Genomic DNA, 13,361 nt, shown 5'->3' with positions numbered 1-13,361 from the left:
TTCAGAAGAAAAGAACAAGATGCGAGAATTTTAAAAGTTGGTTATAAACATTAGTGATTCTAACCATTTGCCTGCGAGCTTCTCCAAATTCCCTGTGTTGTTGTGTGGACGAGATGCTGCCAACGCTGGCTCATTGTGGCAGAGATAGAGAAACAATCCTTTGACACACATCTGTGATCTACTTTTCTAAATTGAAAGAGCTAAATTTAATCAAATAAGCTTCAGGGGTGGGGGAATAAGCAAGCACATGAGGCGATGAAATGTGCTGCCACAGCAGCAGAATCAACAGCAGAAGGCAGCAGCATCAAGATTATTATAGCTGCATGAATAAAATGTGACTGGGAACCCAAATAATAACCTTAAAACGAGGCACGGCATCAAGAAGACCTGGTTCGGCAAACACCCGGGCTGATAAACTGTGGACACGCATGGATCAAGGAGGGAAAGTGCATCGAAAAGACTTCTTTTTTTTTTTCTCTCCCTCCCTTCTCTTTTTATTTAATTTCCAGATGAGGGAGCACAGTTCCTCGCCGCCAGATGAACGCGGAGATAGCTATGTGGCCAGGACAATCCGATTAGGAGTGGATTTGGCGACAGAAACGCAATTAAAAGTTTAAAATGGATAGGGTCTTAAAGGGGCGATAAGAGGCGGATCAGGTATACTTCAAAGTCGGCCCAGCGAGCGGTGTTCATTTGAATGAATTATTTCAAAGGGGGAATTGAAAACCGTGCAGTGCATTGAGAGTGAAAGGAGAAGAGAAAAAAAAAGGAAAAAGAGTCAGGTTTTCTCCGGGGTGAGAAATGTGGAGCTGTGCGCTTTGTGGCGCTCTAATATGTAACTGGGAGACATACACGTCTATAATCAGCCTGTAAATACATAGACCAAGATTTTTAATTAATCTATAAAAGTGAGTGGGAATTGGTGGAGCAGTCAGTTTGTGAATATCTGTGGCCGCAGAACGCTTTGGTTTTTTAGGATGAGGTGCATATTTTAAAGGCGACATTTAAATCCGATTTGAATTGGAAAAGTAGTCGATTGAGACAGAACTTAAGCCAAGGCTAAATCTCATATTGTCTCCTCTACATGTCTGCGTCCCGGGTTACAGAGAAACATCCACCGTACCTTTGGCGAGCCTTTATCCATTATAAAACCCTGCGACCGCGTTCAACTTCCCCCCTCTGTCTTTACGCGTCTGTCCTTCAAGCGGTGCCGCTGCAAAGCTCCGCTCGGTGACACCGTGGATCCTCGGTTCCGATCAGCACCAGCTCGGACCCGGCGAGTCCACAAAACAGCATATTTCCCCCGCCTTGCCCGCCTGCGTCCCCCAAGCCCCGCGGTCGTGGCTGCGCGTCCGCTCCGTCCGCACTTTTCTCCCTTCTTTCTTTCTTTCTTTCTCTCTTTTTTTTTTTTTTGGTTGTACTTGCCCAAGCTCCACACGGCAAACGGAGCCGCTGCGCCTTCAACTCAACACTGTCTGCAGCAGCAAGCGAAGCGGCGGCAGGGCGATCGCAGCGTCCACTTCTCCCGCTCCGCACTCGCCGAGGTGTCCGCCGCCTGAGCCTGATCCGCCAGGGGCCATGACGGCCAGCCGCGTCCGTGCGCTGCGCTCCTCCGGTCGGGCGCTCAAACTTGGTGGTAATTTTACGCAGCGCAGATCCGCAGAGCCGGACTCCCTGCGAGTTGTTTTCTTAGATGGGCTCAGTTGATAGTGCGACGTGTGTGCCTTGCTCACCTCTCCCTCCCTCTCTCTCTCTCTCTCTCTCTCTCTCCCCCTCTCTCTCTCTCTCTCTCTCCCCCTCCTCCCCCTCCTCAGAATAAAGAATGCATCTCCTCCAGCAGCTCCTCGGATGGCTCCCGGCCACAGATCCTCCTCCTCCCTCACTGCAGAAAATAGTTTGTCTCTCCGCGCACTTTTACCCCTGCGTGCCCTCCGCCTGGCACTACACCTCACCCGACGTCCGCGATGTCTGAGCTGCCATTTTAATCACAAAAAGCCCGGAGTCACATGCCTCAATAAATAAAATACACCCCCCCACACACACACACACGCACACACACACACACACACACACACACGCACAGGGACACGCGGCTTTAATATTCCTGGATGTGGGACTGTATCCTCAGGGTCGCAGCGTGTCCCCGCAGGGCCTTATTATCTATCTGGACCCTTCTCCAGGATATTTTACGACCACTATAACCCTGCTGCCTCTTTTCGATGGCTTTTCCTTTTTTTAATTACTGCTGGATAATTAGCCCCGAGCGAAGAGCTCCGTCCCGTCCTGACTTCTACTTCTCTCGCAGTGATTTGAGGTGTTTACACGCGCACTGACATCCGAAGTCATTTCATCTGACTTCATGGTTAATGGCCACCTGATTCAGCAGGGCCACACGCACACACACACACGCACGCACGCACACATGGTCATGCATGTGGTCGTGCAGCACTCTGCTCACCACCTCTGTGCGCGCACACGCTTTTCATTATCATAACTGGTGGCAAGGACGCGCTCACACACCTACTGTACAGGCTATACACAGGGAATAATATTAAAATATTTTGTTGTGTTTTGCTGGACACACACTATGCGTGTGTGTTGTTTCTCCCTCTCCTGTCTACCCACCTCCCTCTCTTTCTCTCTCTCACTGTCTGTCTCTCTCTCTCTGCCCCCCCCCCTCTGTTTTTCTTTCTATCTCTCTTTCTCAAACACACACTCTCTGCTCTCTCTCTCTCTCTCTCTCTCTCTCTCTCTCTCTCTCTCTCTCTCAGACATAATTATCTTCCACAGTCAGACTGCTGAAAACTTTTAAAAGAAAAATGATCACAGTCTTACTCTTAGAAAGGTTCAATCCATAAGTAATGAGTCACATCCTCGCTCAGTAAATCCTTATGCTTGGTCTGGTATGTGAGCAGTAGTTGAATGTGGTAACGAATGTTTGCTAATGTTTTGTGAACTTTCAATAGATAACGGATACTAACCAATCAATTGTCTGACTTTGTTGTCTTTTTCTTGTGCTTATGTTTAAGCTTTTACTCCACAATGGCCTCATTGTCTCCAAAGCTGCTGTTAAGCTAAAGTTACCTCCTAAATTTAAAATGAACATTTACATAGATATCAAGTTTTTGTTGATCTGTGTTTATTATTTATTTATTTGTTTTTATATTATTTATGTCTTGTATCGATAGTGCCTCCTACAATAGTGTTCGCCAAAGAAATGAATTAGTGATACCAACTGCCATGTCCTGTGGCATTGACGATGTATAAAAATAGATGTACTGTGACAATATGTATTTTATGTGTATATTATTTGTGAGGGTTAAAATCGACAAATCTTGTATGCTAGGAGAGAAACCTGGCTGGCATCCCTAAAAAACAAGTTTACTGTTTTAGTAATATGAAAAACAACCAGTCAAAGTATACTGCAGGTCCAGAAAGTGAAGCAGAAGTACTTGCAACCTGTAAGCTTCCACACGAACAGCAGAAGGAACCACACTTCTGTTTTTTAAAATCTAAATGGCCCTGGCCGAAATGTCAAACTCAAAACTTTAAAACAGAAATTCATGAACAAATGGGTAACGTCAGGTTGGGTGTCCACTTGAGCTAATGTTACGAAGCTTGCATACTTCGCTAGTTTTCACTTTCGGAGAGAAATACAAACATAATAGAACATTAGCTTCTGCTAAATGTTGAAATTTACAATGCGACAGTCAAGTAATAGTAAACTACAAAATGGGGGTTGTAAAAAAAAAAAAAGGAGGTGATAAAATGAAATAGATCAATGTTTGTGGTCTTCAGAGGGTTTATGACGTGCTCCGGAGCTCCACAAATCATGACAGCGGGTCTGCTAGCATTGCAGATAATCATCTGTTACTATTATGTACTATTATCTTGAAGCTGAGGACAAATGCTTTGTCCTTTGAAAGTAGAGTAGCTACACAATGTTCCGCCACAGGACGGTAATATAAATTCCTGACTAGGGAGAAATTTCAGGTTTCAGTTTGGCTGGGGAAATACTAAAGCTGTCATGTTCTGTGTTTTCCATGTTACTTTATAGGCAAAGCGAGGATCATAAAGGCAAACAGGAGTCACCAGATCCAGCAGGTCAGCAGGTGCACATTTCGCTTTGATCTCGGCCTCTACTTTTAATATCGCTCTTTGACTTCTGCTGAACCCACTCCAACGCAGGCAGCTCATGAAAAACTTTCCCAACAAATCATGTGGCTCCTGTTCAAATCACCGATGTCATTTTGTGCAATCGGGCCGTCTGGCGCACGTGCCACTTCAAGTCTCCTGATACGTCAGCTCTCTCCGTGAGATGATTTGGTTGTTCTGTGTTTGCCTTTCATGTTTAATTTCAGCCGCAACGTCCCTGAGATGGACGGCCGATGCGAGGCCCAGTCCACAACATTTAATTCCTTCATAAATCAAGCTTCTGTGCACGGCATGAATTATTGATTGAGTGAATTTAGAGGAAACGGCCTATTCTTATTGTCTCCTTGATGGACATGTTTTGCTGTTGGTGCAGCGCTCCGGAATGTCTCTTCCTGGCACACGAATGGGGATAAAATGACACTTTTCAATGGGCCTATAGGCAAATATGCTCAAGCTATTATCCTGCGTGTTAATTTGATTTGCTCATTGTTGTCTGAAAAAATAACGGAGCAGTAGTGAGATGTAAAATAGAGAGAAAAAACTGATTGTACTTCATCGAAAAGTACTTTAAAATGAAGCTCAATTAAATCTCAGCTTCTGAAAGTGGAATAGTGAACTATCTGTAATGCGCCTTCCTCTTGCCTCTCGTGCAAAATGTAGAGTTCCTCAATTTTTCTAGCTGTTATTTAAATTTACATGATTCACTGTCTCAGTGTTTCGGAAATTAAACCATAGAACAAATAAACAGTTGGTGATTTTATAAACAAGGGATCATGGAATGTTATTATTCAGCAGCTGAACACACTGACGTTTTTTTCCACTATGAGAATGAAGCATGGCTCAGAAGGTTTGTCTCAACACTGGTGCAGAAGTTCCCACAAATGTGCTGCACTGCTACTTTGCTTTGCTTTCACCTTCTGTCCAGTTTATTCAAACAGCTCCGTGAGGTTTAGGCCTGGAGATGGAGGCTACATCCACATTACTACATTTTCGTTTGACACCACATCAACTCTGCTACGGATACGCCTGACGTCCACACCACTCCTCAGTTTTAAAGATTCTAAAACGTTTGTAAACGCTGCTCGCCCTGTTTTAGTTTGAAAACTCTGGGGCCACGTTTTAGTCTTGACAGACATAAACAGAGATGTTTGGAAACGATGACGTAGACGTTCACAACCGCTTGCTGATTGGATCTTTTCCGTCACAATTTAGCCTTTGCTGATTGGTCAGGCTCCAATCCCATGACCAATTTACGGAAGAAGAAAAAATCTGCATTAGCCTCAGTTACCGATGTTGAACACAACATGGATGATCAATTACACGCATTGCTGACCCTTTTCTCTTCGCTAACGGTTGTTCTGCATTTTACAATAAAACAACATGCGTATGACACAAGCTATTATTCGAGCAATCTGCGACATTCCTGTGTCCGGCAGGATGTGCATGCCTTCAGGCGCGTTTGTATGGACGGGGATTAAAACTGAATGAGAACAGAAATTGCTTCAGTTTGAAAAATTAAAACACAGTGGTTTGGATGTAACCTGAGCGGCTCTTCATGTGGCTTCAAGACCACTGTCTGTGTCTTTATCTTGCTGTAGGAGGAAGCAGCAGATTGTCTCTCTTTGTAGCTCGTTTTTTCCCTCACCATTCTGAAGAACTACAGAATTACTTCATGCAGTACAATATTGTCCTAATTATGCATTGCGGGCATAATAACACAGTTTGCTCCAACGCTGCCTTTCTTCACACTGAGGTTTTATAAGAACAACACAGAGGCACCTGTAGGTATAGTTCGCATTAACTTTCAAGGCTTCACTTCCTTCCTTGCTGCAGGAAAGCTCTACGGTTACCAAATTCATAATCCCTGAAATATGCCTGTTTATAAGAAATGTACATGGTATCCAGTTTTTTGGGCTTGAATTATTTAAATATCAATACAAACTGGAAAAATGATCGTGTTTTTAAACCAGCGTGTAATTTTGGTGAGGATATATTGTACATATCTGAGGTCCACAGTGCATAATTGCAGAGAAATATTTCAGCCTACACCCTCTCTAAAGTGGAAATTCCCCTTCTCTGCCTTGCCCAGAGACCTTCCCAGAGTTTCTGGCGTGGTATATTTACTCTACACGCTTGTGTACCTTGATAACGCTGCAGATACACATGACCCCAGAACACATCAAAGCCTCCTCTGTCCATCTGCTGCTGTTCAAGACCCCAAACTATGCTGAAGGAGGGTATGGGGAAAAAGTCCACTCAGATATGCAGAAATGTTTATCCCATGGTTATATTCACTCCAGTCTCTGGAGACATCATTAGCTTATCACATTTCTCCCTGCATGAATTTTCATCTGGACACTGAAAGGCACTTCAAAGATGCCAACAACATCAGTGTTTAAAATCCAGCCCGCAACTATTGGCAACATCTTTGAAAGAACTAACTGTGGGAAACAATATTGCAAATTGTGAAAGCATGATATAATCAGGCCCGTCGCCTGAGAGTTCGGTGGCTTAAAGAAAAATATGCTTATTATGTTTAGAGTGGGCGATCAATGCGTTCATTAATTTCTAAGGCGATGTAATTATGTTTACCCCCGTCGATTATCAATCTACATGCATCTAATACAGCATGGCTCCCAGAAGAGAACGCGTTTTCACAGCCGAGGAAACCAGTCAGCCAAGAGCGTACTGTGTGTTTTACTCGAGGAGTGAGAGTGGGGGAGAGACGGGGGAGTCAAGAGGATTGCACCAGCTCCTGAGCCCCACTAGACCTAAAATTCATTTTTCCCTCCACCTTCAGATTTTTTTTTTATTGCTCTCTGTGCAAGCATATCGTGGCTGACAGACACTGGAAAATACAGTAGCGTATACAGTCTGTGCACTACACACAACACAATTATTGTTTCATCATTTGGTGTCTCCCAAATGATGGTAGCGTTAGAGTAAACAACATTTACCTCCCCACCTTCCCTGCTTGTTAAAGTCGAACAAATCGTCCTGACCCTCCAGTAGGAAAACTCACTACGGCGGCGCTTCATCAGATCCATGCTGTTGTCATGTGCGCTGTTATATGTGACAAATAAAAATGTATAAAAGAGGTTGTTGTAAGGCTCGAAGTTTTTTATAGGAAGTGTGAAATGGTCTGTGGAGCTGTCAAAAGGCCAACGATGCTCAATCAGGGTCATTCGGTGAGTAGTAGCGAAGGCGGCACTCTCACATGAGCATGTGAATTATAGTGGAAGGCAAAGTGAATGCAGGGTCCTGACTGAATGCTGCCCTGTGCTAATGCCAGGCTGTAAAAACACTAAGTTGACAACAAGCAAGCCCCTGTAGTTCTGCTGAGGGAGGGAGGGATGGATGGGGGGGTAGAGAGAAGCAAGCGGAGGAGTGCAGGGGGAGAAAGAAGGGGCGAGCGACAGAAGAAAGGAGATAGGGAGGTTTGAAATGGCTCAAAAGAGGACAGGACGAGAGGATTGTGGATTATTGCTGTTTTTGACATGTGGCTGCCACGGCATCCCGAGATTTAATACCTCCGACAACTGCTTAGCAATTGTTAAGATATGTGGTGGCCATTTTGTGCTGACATGTGCTATAACAAATAATACAGCTTAGAGGAGCAATTCACACTTGGAAAAATCATATTTGATTTAACCCCATCAGCCTGTGACATTTAATGCATCCCTTCAAGTATATTATGGTCAAGTGTGGCCCCATTTGAGCCTCATTCATCATCATTACATTCCAGTCTCATAGCAGAGTGTCTGATTGTCTGAAAAATAAATACCTGGTGTAAAACCCAGGAAGTCATTTAACAACACTTACTGCTGCTTTTTCCATAATCTTCAAAGACTCGCGAAACCATCTGGATGAAAAGAAGTATTCGGTCTGTTGCACAATAAAGACGATTTTAAAAAGCGTTTTTCAAGTTGCGCCTCACGTTAGCTGTTTTAGGATAAGATAAGATAAGAAGTACCTTCATTGAAATTAAAAGGGGAAAACAAATTAAGAAATAAAAATAAAAGAAGAAACATAATCCAGAACTAGGGCGGCGAGCAGCACTGTGCGGGCCCGAGCACTTGCGATCTCAGGACATGATGCGGCTGCGGTGGAGGGTGAACAGGGACCGGGCGAAATGGCTCCGTGTTGCGTGTGTTTTGTGCATCGCAGGAAGGATAAACACGTCACTTCCTGCGTCTGTCACCCGACGCTGGACCACGCCCACTAATCACGCATTACGGTCCACGCAATCAAGTGTAGACCACACAGTGAAAATTGTATGTAAATCGAATTAAAGTTGTAAAAACGAGGCTTACCTCCTTTTGGCAGTAGGTGTATTGATCACTATCAATACATACAGACTAATAGATCTGTTCAGCTAGCTTCTTTTCTGGCTGAAATCTCTGATGCTTAGGACCTAGACTATGTTCTACAGGATTTAGCTGGAATCCAGGGTGTGTCTTGGAATCCAGCTCTCCTAAACTCAACAGTGCAGTATATCGAGGAAAAGACCATAACGGCACACGCGATGAATGACCAACAGCTGAAACATTTTCTGCTGTACCTTGCAGAACTGAGGGCAAAGGAGAATGAAGAGAAGAGCAGAGCAGACAAGAACTACAGAAGATGAAAGAAATGTTCATCTTGTACGATGACTATTAGGAGACCAGTGAGGAAGTGGCGACAATGAAAAATGAGAAAAAGGTGGCAGATGACACTATAATTCTAGAGGCAAGTGAGCAGGAATCAGAACTCAGACAGGAGAAAGAGAATCTGCTTAATCAAAATCTGGAGCTCTTTGAATTGCTGGTACAGGAAAAGACTTGCAGTGCTGACCTCAATATCCAGCTCTGCTAAACACCCTCTTGTTTTGATGGTGATTCATCAAAATTGGATGCCACGCCACGGTCACACCATGTGACGAAAACTCACAATTTGATTTAGTTTTATTCTCCATCTTGTTAAGATGACACTCACCGAAAGTTGAAGTTAATCTGATAAAAGCTCTAGGAGAAGTTTGTTAAAATACACAACGTGTAAAACAGCCAAAATGGGCACAAAATCCAAAATGGCTGACTTCCTGTTGCGTTAATCAAATTGGTGCCGGCACTTTTTTTTCACAAAAAAGTGAAGATCGGTTAAACCAGATGCAATTGCTGCATGTAAGGGGCCCCTGCTTATGTATATGTATTTATGTATTCATTACTATTGGAATTAAATTGTACTTTGGTTTACAACCCAATACCTGCAGATGCTAAACTTAAATGTCTTAGCATTTAGGCTGGTAGAAGTAAATTCATTTATTTTTACAACATGAACCAAGAAAAAAAAATTATAATAGTGTTAGTTATATTTGATTACACTGATGCATTTTTTAAAAAACATTCTATATTTAATACAAAATTCATATTTTGCTTGTGTTTCACAAAAAGAGCACTGCTTTAGGAAACACAGAAACATATTGGGAAAGTAAAATTGCATTTTATTGTGTAACCAATAGATCATTATTTTTAATCACTAGATGACGGAGGATTTTTGTAAACAACTTTCAAATAGCGCTTACATTTTTTTTTTTAACTTTTTCTTTAAATTGGACCCTGTGTCTCAAACATAATGGTAAAGCATTTGAGGCACAAAAAGAGCCTGTGTCATGAGCCATTACAGTTTACAGTCATTTACACTTAAATCAACAATTCGTTTTTTTACACATATGGCCAAGCGAAGATGAGGGAAAAGTGAGAGTGGCAATGTCCTGATTCTTCAAATTAGAACAAACGTCATCAACATTTGCATTTCAAACACAATTACGGAAATATGTTCCTTCCCGTGTGTTCATCTAGGACAAGAAAGAAGTCCTTGAATTTTTCATTCTGCTGTTTTATCTCTAAAAACCTATTGTTTAATTAATTTACAGCTAAACGTTTTTCGGCTAAATCTTCACTGAAGTTTTTCCTGGAAATAGAGTTGTGTCGTAGTGTTGTCTTCAGTCGGTCAGATATGAGAATAATCAGAGAAAGATACAACACGAGGCAGAAAACTGTGAAGTGCTAAAAAGGTTTAAGTGGGTGTTTTCTGATAACTTTACAAATTCCTGCTTTTCACCTTGTTTGGTGAAAATGTGTTGTTCCACAGGATCTAATATCGTTTCATGCACACAATGTTGGGCAACTACACAACCCAAGTAAAACTGATGCTGCGCTGCTTGCTGAAAACAGCTGTGCTGTCGAGGAGGAAAAGTAAAAGGACCCGCGAGACAGCAACTTACAAGAGATCATCAGACACAGAACAGAAAAGGAGAAAAATAGACAGATGCCAGGAAGAAGCAGGTCTCAGGGTCACGCGAAAGATGGGCCTGATCCCACCTCAGATCCCTGCAGCTTTTCTTTTGTTTGAAGTCACATCTGGGCTAAATTTCCCCTCCTGACTCGAGCAAAGAGGAAGTCTTCTGGGTGGGTGGACGGGGGCTCAGGGCCATTCCTGCCTCCCAGGATAAACTGTACAAATACTGTAGATCCATGAGTCATTAAAGCAGCGACTGAACAAACATACATCCAGACCCTGATTCAGAGCTCATCATCGTGGATCCATGATGAATACTCCTATCACTCATTCAGACACATGTGGGCAAAGGTATGTTATGACTTAGCATGTAAGATTAATCTGCACTGTCAGAGTGTTAACAGTTTCAATTGTGGATGTGAGGGGTAAAACAACAATCACTTTAAATCTGTAAATAGAACAGTTACCACACCACCTCAGGTAAGACTGCACATTCCTGGATAAGGTATTAAAAGCAAAAAAACTGTCTCATCAGTCTTAAACTACATGTTCTTCTGCTGACCAAGAACAACAGCTTTCGTTTACTGCTGAATAGGCTTTAGTTCAAAGGTTCCCAACCTGGGGTCGGACCCACCATGAGGGGTCATGAGATGAATCCGAGAGGCCACGACCCCTCGATTTGAAAACACAAAATTACATTTACTTAACTTAACTTCCTCTAACTTTGTCTGATTAGTCGCTAAAAAAAACGTTATATTTTCACTTCTCCATGCTGGATCTTTTCTAAATAAAGCAATGGTAATTAAGAAAATACAATTTCTGCATTTCGTTGTCTATGAGTAGACACTGCTTTTTTTTATAAGAGCAAGCAGTAAAGACTGGGAGCCACTGCTCTATGTGTTTAACAGCAAAGACAAAATGTTGTGGCATACATTATATCATGTAAAATGTCGACCAATTAATGTCACTATATTTTTTCTTTTTCTTTTGATATATGACTTGTGGGTTATATTAAAGGGACCCCTACTGATTTTACACAAGGATCAGTTTACTTGTCATTAAGAGTAGCCTATAATACTTTGCCTGAGATTCCCTAAATGTTGCATTATGGGAATCGTAAATGGAACACTTTTTGTTTTTGAGTTTGACCCGTCCACTGGGCTCAAGCTCAGCCTCTGCTGCTTCGCACTTCATCTCAAAAGTCACGTAAAAAGAGCTCAGAAAGTCCTGTGCTAAACTCTTTTGTTAAATTAGTTATAAAAACAATTAAAACACAATTACACATGTTTTATAGTAATGATAAAACCTGTTTTGACACATACAAGTAATTAACATGAAATATTCTTAACTCTAAATTGTGTAAAGTAATTATTATTTAATGACACCATGAAGTTTTTATTTGCTACACTGAACCACGTCTATTTTCTGGTTCCTTCAGTTGAAAGTCAAATCGTAAAAAACGGTTCCTGGGCTCCTAGAAAAGTTCCTTCAGGGGGGTGTACGGGGGGCTTTACCAGCGGATACCACCAAACTCAGGTTTTTAATGTTATTTCACATAAATTTAAGCTAGAGAAAATACAAGTTCATTTCTTATAGAGTCTTCCATGTTTTACAGTTAATTAAAAATAATTGGCGGATTACACAAAAATGAGGATATAAAAGAACACAATAACTGAGAAACAGGTTGTGTAATAATAACATCTTCAAATTACCCGCAACTTAAAAATATCCATTATGTCTTTGCAAATAAACAAAAACCACAAAGTGTAATGCACGCCATACTGGAAACTACATCCTGTCCGTGTACCGCTCCATGTGACCGTCCAGCACCTTGATCTGATCAGGAGCTCGCAGCTGCAGACAGCTATTTAAAGCCTCTTCCTGTGCTTGAATGACAATCTGTGTTTATGTTCGGCTTTCCCCTCCAACTAATTAACTGAGCCCTGAAACACCAAAACACCACGGTCCCCTGAACCTTTCCCTCTCTGACAGCTTCTCCCCGCAGCTGATTTATTATTGCACAATTTCAAATTAGTGCTGAGTGGAGTGAATGTCTCACAACAATTTACGCTCACATGACCTGAGACACTTGTTAATTACTGTATTTTAATCAGAGATAATTACAATATCGTGCATATAATGAAATTTTGTATATAGGCCGATATAACTGTAAAGCTTATTGACTTAACACTGTATAAAGCGAAGAGGAGATGATTATTATTATTACAGATTATCCAGAAAAGACAAAGGCGCGTGCACGCACACACACACACACACACACACACACACACACAGTGGGGGGGTGGGAGGACGTTCTTCACTTTCACTCTATTCCTATACTCCTGTGTCTTCACTTTCAGATTAAGTACTGCGCCAATCTTTATTCCTGGAGGAAAGTTTTAATTGCCTGGGAAGCAAAGAGACATTTTAGCTTGCAGTATGTCTGCAGGCATACATTGTAGTGGATGTTTGAAAGGGCCTCTCATTATCTATTGCAGCCCTCCCCTCGTCTTTTCAATGTGAAAAATCCCCCTGATGCATGAGGCAGGAATTTGGGTAAATCCAGATTACATCGGAAGCCAGGTGAAACAGCTCAGAAAAACAAGGACTAAAAATATAATAGCGCTGTCAGACAGTGCTAAGCTACACTGTTTAATCCTTTGCCATTGCTTGCCTTCTCCTATTTAGTGTCGTAATTTAATATTATTTTACGCTGTGTCTTAATATGCATTGCTCTCCTGTGGTTAATTCATCATCAACAACCTTTTTTTCTAAAACAATCACAGCATTACCCTTGGCAAGCTTTTAATGTAACTTAATACTTTATGGTAGTGAAGCCTGGCATGTGTTCCGTTGCTCTTATTTTGGAATATTGCTCACAAGTTGAAATAAAACTTCCAACGACAACATGCCCCGGAGATGTGCAGATG

The 13,361-nt window shown here is 42.1% G+C and overlaps 1 protein-coding gene across 2 annotated transcripts in view; it reads right to left on the bottom strand.

Moving 5' to 3' along the window:
• Positions 1 to 13,361, bottom strand: part of flrt2 (fibronectin leucine rich transmembrane protein 2) — a 58,184-nt gene that overhangs the window by 7,905 nt on the left and 36,918 nt on the right. The window contains exon 1 of one of the 2 annotated variants that reach the window (XM_035143828.2): positions 1,124 to 1,760. The exons of the other annotated variant lie outside the window; for it this stretch is intronic. The gene's annotated coding sequence lies outside the window, so the exon portion shown is untranslated. Of the gene's footprint in view, positions 1 to 1,123; positions 1,761 to 13,361 lie in introns of those variants that run through there. 2 annotated transcript variants of the gene reach the window in all.

This window comes from Hippoglossus stenolepis, chromosome 20, assembly GCF_022539355.2.
Source record: "Hippoglossus stenolepis isolate QCI-W04-F060 chromosome 20, HSTE1.2, whole genome shotgun sequence".
NCBI lineage: Eukaryota > Metazoa > Chordata > Actinopteri > Pleuronectiformes > Pleuronectidae > Hippoglossus > Hippoglossus stenolepis.
The sequence above is the reverse complement of the archived record's forward strand: the minus strand, read 5'-3'. Positions and strand labels throughout refer to the sequence as shown.